This window comes from Monodelphis domestica, chromosome 8 (genome assembly GCF_027887165.1).
Source record: "Monodelphis domestica isolate mMonDom1 chromosome 8, mMonDom1.pri, whole genome shotgun sequence".
In the NCBI taxonomy this organism is placed as follows: Eukaryota; Metazoa; Chordata; class Mammalia; order Didelphimorphia; family Didelphidae; genus Monodelphis; species Monodelphis domestica.
In genome coordinates this window covers 139,892,652-139,900,333 of record NC_077234.1, presented here as the reverse complement: position 1 = coordinate 139,900,333, position 7,682 = coordinate 139,892,652, and the positions used below count along the sequence as shown (strand labels likewise).

Below are 7,682 nucleotides of genomic sequence, written 5' to 3'. Positions count from 1 at the left end.
GAATGCTGGTAGATATGTCAACATGCTATGAGGATTGTGGATTGTAGTTGAGTTGGGTGTTGGGCCAGGATGCTAAAAGGAAAGAAAGAGAGGAACCTATAAAGTAAGTACCCATATTACTATGAAAGCTTGTACCCACTGAGAAAACATAGAGACCATAACCATAAGATTTTGATTTCCTCTAGAGCAGTGTAGGTGAACCTTTTCAAGACTGCATGCCCAAACTACAACTTCAAGCCCCCTATGAACCCCTCCTCATTGCCCCAGAGAGCAAAGGGAGGAAGTACTCACATTGGGTGGCTAGACAGAGAGTGGGGCATGCAAAAAAAAATGTCTTCAGTCATGGTGGAGAGGAGGCACAAAGCCGTCCTCCCTATGTCACCCCGGCACCCATACCACAGCTTCACCACCACAGTTCTAGTGGGTGGGAGGTGGATAAAATCAATCTGCCAGATCTTGAATGGAGCAGAGGATAATGGAAACTGGCTTGGTTGGGACAATCTCAGTAGTTTAGATGTGTTACATTTGGGATAGATTGGGCAGAATTCTGATGTGGCTTTATGGAAATGGCCCCACCAATGCTTCTGGGCCATTTGGACTTGTTTTTCCAGGATCCAGTTGCTGATTGAATGCAAATGTTAAAGACAAGGAATCTGGGAAGGCAACAAGGTTGTTGAGCCCTTTCCACAACTTGGAGACTAGATCAAAGGTATAATCCATCTTTTAGAGCTTTCCAAATGCAGGCATCAACATAATAGATTGGGCTATGATGATTTCTTAGAGTGTCAGAGAAAGTATGATTTCTTTGGTTGTAGTTTGAGTTACGTGGATAGGTTATTAGTGGCATTAATGCTACTGCTTTGGCAGTTGGTTGGCCAGTCAGTACATTACATTTGCCAGAATCTTCTTTGCTATTGCCTGAAATCTTTAATATAGCTATAGCATTGGGGAGAAACAAGCTATCTAATAGGCATTCTATTTGCTTCTGGTCTTTAATGGGTTGTCCTCAAGAAGTTAGGAAGCCCTGATCTTTCCAAAGCATCCCAAAGACATGGGCATCCTGAATGCATAAAGGCTGGCTGTATATATGTTCATGCTTTTTTTCTTACCCAAAATATATGCTCTTGCCACACCTTCTAGCTTGGCTTGCTATACAGATATGGCTATCAATAAAGTTGGTACCACCCCAGGGATGGGGGTGATGCTATAGTCAGTAACAAGTTTTCCCTTCTCATTCTGGAGATTTGAACTGTCTGTATACCATGTGTGATTGGTGTTGGCTATTGGCATTTCCTTTAAATCCTCTGGGGTTTGGAGGGCTTCTATTGTGGCTAGAAAATCACACTGTTCTATTGTGTCTAATAGCTTTGATGGTTCAGGCAAAAAAGGTGGCAGGATTAAGTTGTGATGAATATTTTTCAGCCAATATGAAAGAAAACAAGGAGACAAACTCTAAGCCAATTATAGCTTCATTGAGAGAGACCAATGTCCCTCAGAAAAGTTGGGTCATTGGGCTTCTTCATACCTAAGACAATTGAATGAGATTTCTATCAATTATAAATCCTAACCCTTCCTCATACTAGACTGCCAAAAGACAGGTCACAGAGTCCGAGGCACCCCATTCCTCCAGACATGCCCTACCAATATGTTTTATGTGGTAAAGGGATGTGCCTTATAGGATAGTTCTCCTTAAAGCACCTGCTCAAAGGTCACAACCCATGGGAGGATGGTCAGAGAGCATGGCCTTTGGACTTTCCCCAGAAAGGATGCCCACCTTCCCACAAATGAGTCACACCCTTCTTTTTAGGGTACATAGACCTACCTCTGGGAAGGGCCATACCTTATTGCAAAATGCTGGCTTATAGAAAGTTACAGAAACAGCATTACAGAAACAGCAGCTAATAGGAAGTTACAAAGAAAACAGCTAAATATGTTATATTTAGTTTGCTTAATGACCTTATAAAATATAATTACTAGAATTCTGTTAATTACTAGTCAATCATTATCCTAGAGCATCACATCCTTTGGCTAAATACTGATTGATACCAGTATCTGGAGTATTATTTGAAGGGGCCAGGAATTCTTACTCTCTTCAAAATATTCATCATTTTAATATTAAATTTCAGTTTAGAAAACAGTGTAATCTTTAAATTTTTTCATCTACTTATAGACAAGTGTTAGGTATGATATGAATTCAAGATTTCTTCAACAGCATGTAGGGATTCCAAGCAGATGTCTTCAGTGACTTTAATGAATTCAGAGATTGCTGCTATTGTTCACAACCAAGCAGGCAGCCCTGCTGCAGAAGTATCTAAAATCATGCTATTTGACATAGTCACACATGGAAACTGGGGACTGCAAAGCAGCACCCAGGAAGGATGAAAACATCCACTGAAATCCCCCTAAGTGACTTTCCTTATTAATATCCCTTTATTATTGGAATTGCTATGATTATTATTCTTACTTAGCCCCAGGAAAAAAAAAAAAGATGAGAACAACATGCTTGCAGGGTTAATACAGATGTCCCACTCTGTCCCCCCAGAATATTACCAGGAGATCCCACTTACAAAATTAAACCTAAGGATTCTTATATATCCACTTAGATAGGAACCTCTTTTCTAGGCATAAACATTTCTGGCAAATCTGTGTCATATTGATTCTACCCTTTGACCCTGCACTTCTCAACAATGTTTTGTTGACTATTTCTTTAGGCTTCACCTCTGTTGTTATATTCTATGGAAACATGTATGTTGTGAATGAAATTGTGTGCCAAGTAGATGTGTGATCATGAGGGTATAAAATAAAACTAAGCCTCAGTCAAGGGGGAGCAGTTTATCCTGTGAAACCTGTGCTGCAGCTTGAATAGAAAGCTGTGTCCCAACCATCATTCCACTGACACCATCCCACCTTCAAGACCTCGTCCCCTATGGGAGGCTGGACTACCCCACAGCACTTGCTTTGATATACAAGTGAGTAAAAATTTTCTCCACGTTTTTGTTTCAATACACTCATTGTGTTAATACTCTCTCATAGACAAAGAGTTGGAATTGAGTAGCTGTGTGTCCCTGAAGTTGGAGGTTTTAGGAGATAGGCTTTTAGGGCCTTGCAGAGGGCTTTAGGGTCAAAGTTCAAGGGACCTGGGACAGAATCTTTAAGGGTTTTGTAAAGGGGCTGGACAAAATTGGAAAACCCTTGGATTCAGAGATGACAGTAACCTGAAAGTCCAAGGAGAGCTTGAAGCTGGTACTTGGTGAATAGGACAAGAAAGAAAAGTTCTTCTGGGGATAGAAAAGGCTGGGGAACTGAACATGAGAAGTAGCAAACTAACTTTTCCTTAGAAGCTTTGTGTCCACAGTTCAGTGAGCAGATACAGACAGTCATGGGCAAAGATAGTAGAATAAGGAGAATAGAGGAGCAAAGCATCAACATATTGAAGTAGGGTAGAACTAGCAAAGACCAGGGAGACTAGGCCATGGTGCAAGACTTGAGAAAAAAAGGCGTGTGATTCAGTAAAACCTTGAGGTAGCACCCTTCCCAGGTGAAGGAAAAATGGAATTGCCTTTCAAAGACTACAGGTATAGAGAAGAAAGCATTACAAAGGTCAATAGCAGTAAAACATAAAGAACTAGGAGGGATGGAGTTTATTAGGTTGTGGGGAGGAATGGTAGGGGCATGGATAACATTGATAACAAAGCTGCATTACATGACCATGAGGCTTATGGAAAGGGAAAATAGAAGTATTGTAAGCTCTAGTATATCGAACAAGGATACTTTTGGAAATAAATTTTCTCTCAGAGGATAGATTTCCTAAAAGGATGTAACACTGAGAAGATTTTGCCAAATGAAAGGGAAGGAGCTTGGGGGGTCAATCTGAATGAATATGAAGAGATTGCTGGTTACCAAACCAACATCTATTGAAATGACAGCCAACAGAAAAGCAGTCACTAATATAAAGGGTGAGGGTACACTAGAAACCACACAAGTAAGAGGAAGGGACTGAGGGCAAGAAAAAGGAGCATTGTGTCAAAACTATATTGCCCTTCAGAAAGAAAGAGATAATAGTGTGAAACTGTCTGAGGAAGTTGTAGCTAAGGAAGTAGACAGGGGATTCTGATATGAGTAAGCAGTGAATATCACTGAGACCTCCCAGTTTAAAAAAAAAAAAAGTGGTTCAGAGAAAGGAACTATCAAAAGGCGATTGGAAATTTCCCGTTATATGTAGTTAAAATCCAAAGGGGGGGGGTGGGTTGGGGAGATTGGTGGGGTTTGAGATAGAGAAGATGATTGCCTTGGCAAACAGTATATACCGGGAAAGTCCATGGACTGCAATTCCCTGACAGGGGGTTTATGACAACGGGACAAATGAGGAACAAGTCAGAGGAACCACTGTCTATAACCTCCTTGGAGATCCATCAGCATTGGTTCAATTGAGTGTTGATAGGAGGGTCACATTGAGGGGTTGGGGGAGTCCTGAATGTGTTTTGAGTTAGCCTTGAATGTGTTTTGGGGTTTTAGGGAGTACTTGGGACCTGGCATTGGTGGGCAAGGCATTCGTTTTTCCAAAGGTCAGGCTTCATACAGAGATTATTCTGGGGTTTGCATGGTGCAGAAGTGTGAGGAGTAAAAAGGGTAAGTCAATCAGACTAAGGTTAAAAGATTGTTGGAGTTGATTCAACTGCAAGGTAAGGCCCTTGTCTTTCTTACCTTGTTTTTATTCTATGAGGGCAGCTACATACCCAGGGGCAGCATCAAACAAAGTCCATGTTTGCTACTTTGAAAGGTTGGTTTCAATAAGTTTGGCCACTGCAGGGTCAAGACCTTCAACTAAAAAAGAATGAGAAGTATGAAGGTCAGCCAAATGTTTATGATACAAATTAGCAATTAGATATATCTATAGGGTGGCAAAATACCTTTGGAATGGTGGCAAGGAGACATTGCTATTAGGCAGCTTTGGCTTTTACTAGAATCTTCCCAGTCATCCTGAAGTTGGTGTGGGCGTCCAACAGAGATTAGTTGACACAAATTGGAGATCCCTGGTTTTAAAGAATGGAGGGTGATTTCATAATGTTTGGTAAAATCTAGGGGGTCCTCCTGAGGCTTTGGGAAGACTGTGCCTAGGGCTTTAAGTTAGACTCCTGTCCAAAAGATGTAAGAATAAGTAATAAAAATCTTCAACTCACTCCTTTTCACACAACCTTAAAGGGAAATGTGGGCAAAGGTGCATTGGGAGAGAGTAGGCAAGGAGAATTTGGGAGGGAGAAGGGTCTGGTGGAGAGGAAGGAGAGGGGAAGTAGGGTGGCTACAGTGCAAACTTTGTGTATTGTTGCCAGAGAAGAAAATTTGTGGTCTTTCATAGATTATTTTAATGATTCTAATTGTCACCATTGTTTTTACTCTGAAATTTATAGGTGTCACTTATGGAAAAACATCCCATTCAGGAGATTTTGTCTTATTTTTTTGATTTATTATTTTTGATTTTGATTCATTTGAGTCAATGAGTCATTTTTTGATTTATTTGATTGTTTCACTTATTTTGGTCTCAAATATTGGATTTTATCACAATCAAAAGAACCCAGCAGAGACAGGAGTTGTCCTGTGTTAGCAAAAGCCATTCTAAAGATTAGCAGCAATCTTGGCCATACTTGCAGGCCACATAATGGGCAGCTGTTCTTCGGGGCTATCTGCCTCTCTGACAATTAGGAAGTTGCACCTGAATATTACTCATTATTAACACCAAAAGATCCTGTCGCAGAAATACAGAGAGCTCTTATCTATAGATACTTCCTAATAAGGGTTTTGGGGGGGACCAAACAAATCCTTTCAGAGAACAGAGACCAGAGACTGGGAGACTTGACATAATAGGTATCTGCGGATTTGGGTCTGAAGAGAACTACTCACCCCTCTGAAACTTCCCTGCTGGGACTAGGCTGTCATGTCTGGTTCAGTCCAGTCAGCAGTTTGGCCCATTATTGAATCCCATTTCTGACAAAATGACTGTCAAAGAACACAGGTCAGAACAACCTCAAATTGCTCATGAAGGAAAAACTGAGTCCTGTTGGTGTGAGAGAAAAGGTAAGTTTATTCTCTGAGAGTGCAAACATGCATGCAGAACAGTAAGAGCCCAAAGTCCACTCAGCTCCTCAAAGACAGAGGCTGCTGGTTACTTTCTTAGAGGAAAGGGATGGAGGAAGAGGTAATGTCAAGGAGGCGTGAAAGGAGCTTCTCAGGGTACAGCTTGACTCAGGACTCAGTTGTTTTAAAAAGAGTCAAGGATGTTTGGGAAATCTTGAAGACACAAGAATGGCAGGAGGTACCAGCCCTGTGATTGCTGCCAAGGTGTAGTCTTCTCCTTGTTATGTCAAGGACACTGCTTTCCCTAACCCAACTAGGTCGGAATTTTCTTCTTTCTGTATGTCTGGGGGGAAAGGCAGCTCAAATGCAAAGCTGGAATCCAGAATCTTTGCATGTATTACTCACTTTATAACTATTGAACTCTACCTCTATGCTTCCCAGTTTAGGAATAGTAGAGGCTTGGAATCAGGAAGATCTGTTATCCCAGACAACTCACTCAACCCTCTTTACTACATTTTCTCAGATGTAAAATGGGTATTTTAGTAGCACCTATCCCTTAGAATTATTTTGAGGACAAAACAAGATGATAATTATAAAACACTTAGCTCGATGCCTGGCATATAGTAAGTACTATATAAATGTTAAGCATTATTATTATTGCACATGACCAATCACCATGACATACTAACTTTTTATTAACCATTAACTCCTAAGCACAAATATTTATTCATTGTCAGGACAATTTAAGAACATTTTAAAAATAAAAATTATAAGTTATGAAAAGCAAAAACAAGAATAATTAAAACATCATAAAATAAACCTAAACTTCAGTCACACATTCCACTGATGGGCTCAGTGGAGAAGAGTAAATGCACACTTACAGCAGTCTAGGAAGGAGGCACACGAGTGGGGAAACCCGTCTTCCCAGGGGATTCACATTTTTACTCCAGGCTGGATGATGTCCTTGGTAGCTAAAGGAAAAAAGTCTGCTCCCAGGAGAGCTGGTTCTTTTCTAATTGTTCCTCTTCTACTCTCATGTTGATGAGGTAGTGGCAAGCTTTTTTCATTCACAGACACCCTTACAAGGTCACTTTCTGTGAAAAGCATTTCCTTTTCCTAGTCAACTGCCAAGCTTCCCAGAACTGTAAATAGCAGCAGATTCTGCTTTGTCTGATCAGCTCTAACTCTCTTCACATGTTCAAGTGTCACTTGCAGCAAAACAGACTCAATCTTTTCTGCATCTGTTTCTCTCTCTTGAACCATATGAAGGAAAGTGAAACTCCTTTGAAGCTTTCCATTTCTCAGGCTAAAGGTGAAATTAAAGACCAATTAGCTAAACAGCTATGTATTCAACAGTAGAATTCAATTGTTCTCCAATCAGCAGAGTAGTTGAAGAGCTTTCTCAGCTGGAGTGGCCTCTCTGCAGCCAGTGACTAAAGCAAAGGTCCTCTTCCGAAGACTAGATTCCTAGCAAAACAGCTGAGGAGTCAAGCTTTCTCTGTCAGAAGCAGTTTTGTCACCTGTTCTTTTTGTTCTGGAATATTGTAACTCTTCCTGATCTCAGGTTACCTTTCTGCTTTTCCTTTTTCTTCCTCTATTCTTTTGGCTTC

At 40.7% G+C, this 7,682-nt stretch overlaps 1 long non-coding RNA gene across 1 annotated transcript; it reads right to left on the bottom strand.

The window, feature by feature from the left end:
• Nucleotides 1-4,916: 4,916 nt before the first annotated feature.
• Nucleotides 4,917-7,113, bottom strand: LOC103105307 (uncharacterized). Its single transcript, XR_001624239.2, has 3 exons — nucleotides 6,954-7,113; nucleotides 5,899-6,052; nucleotides 4,917-5,033 (listed from the first exon to the last, which is right to left on the bottom strand). It is a non-coding gene; the product is annotated as an uncharacterized LOC103105307 (long non-coding RNA).
• Nucleotides 7,114-7,682: the final 569 nt, after the last annotated feature.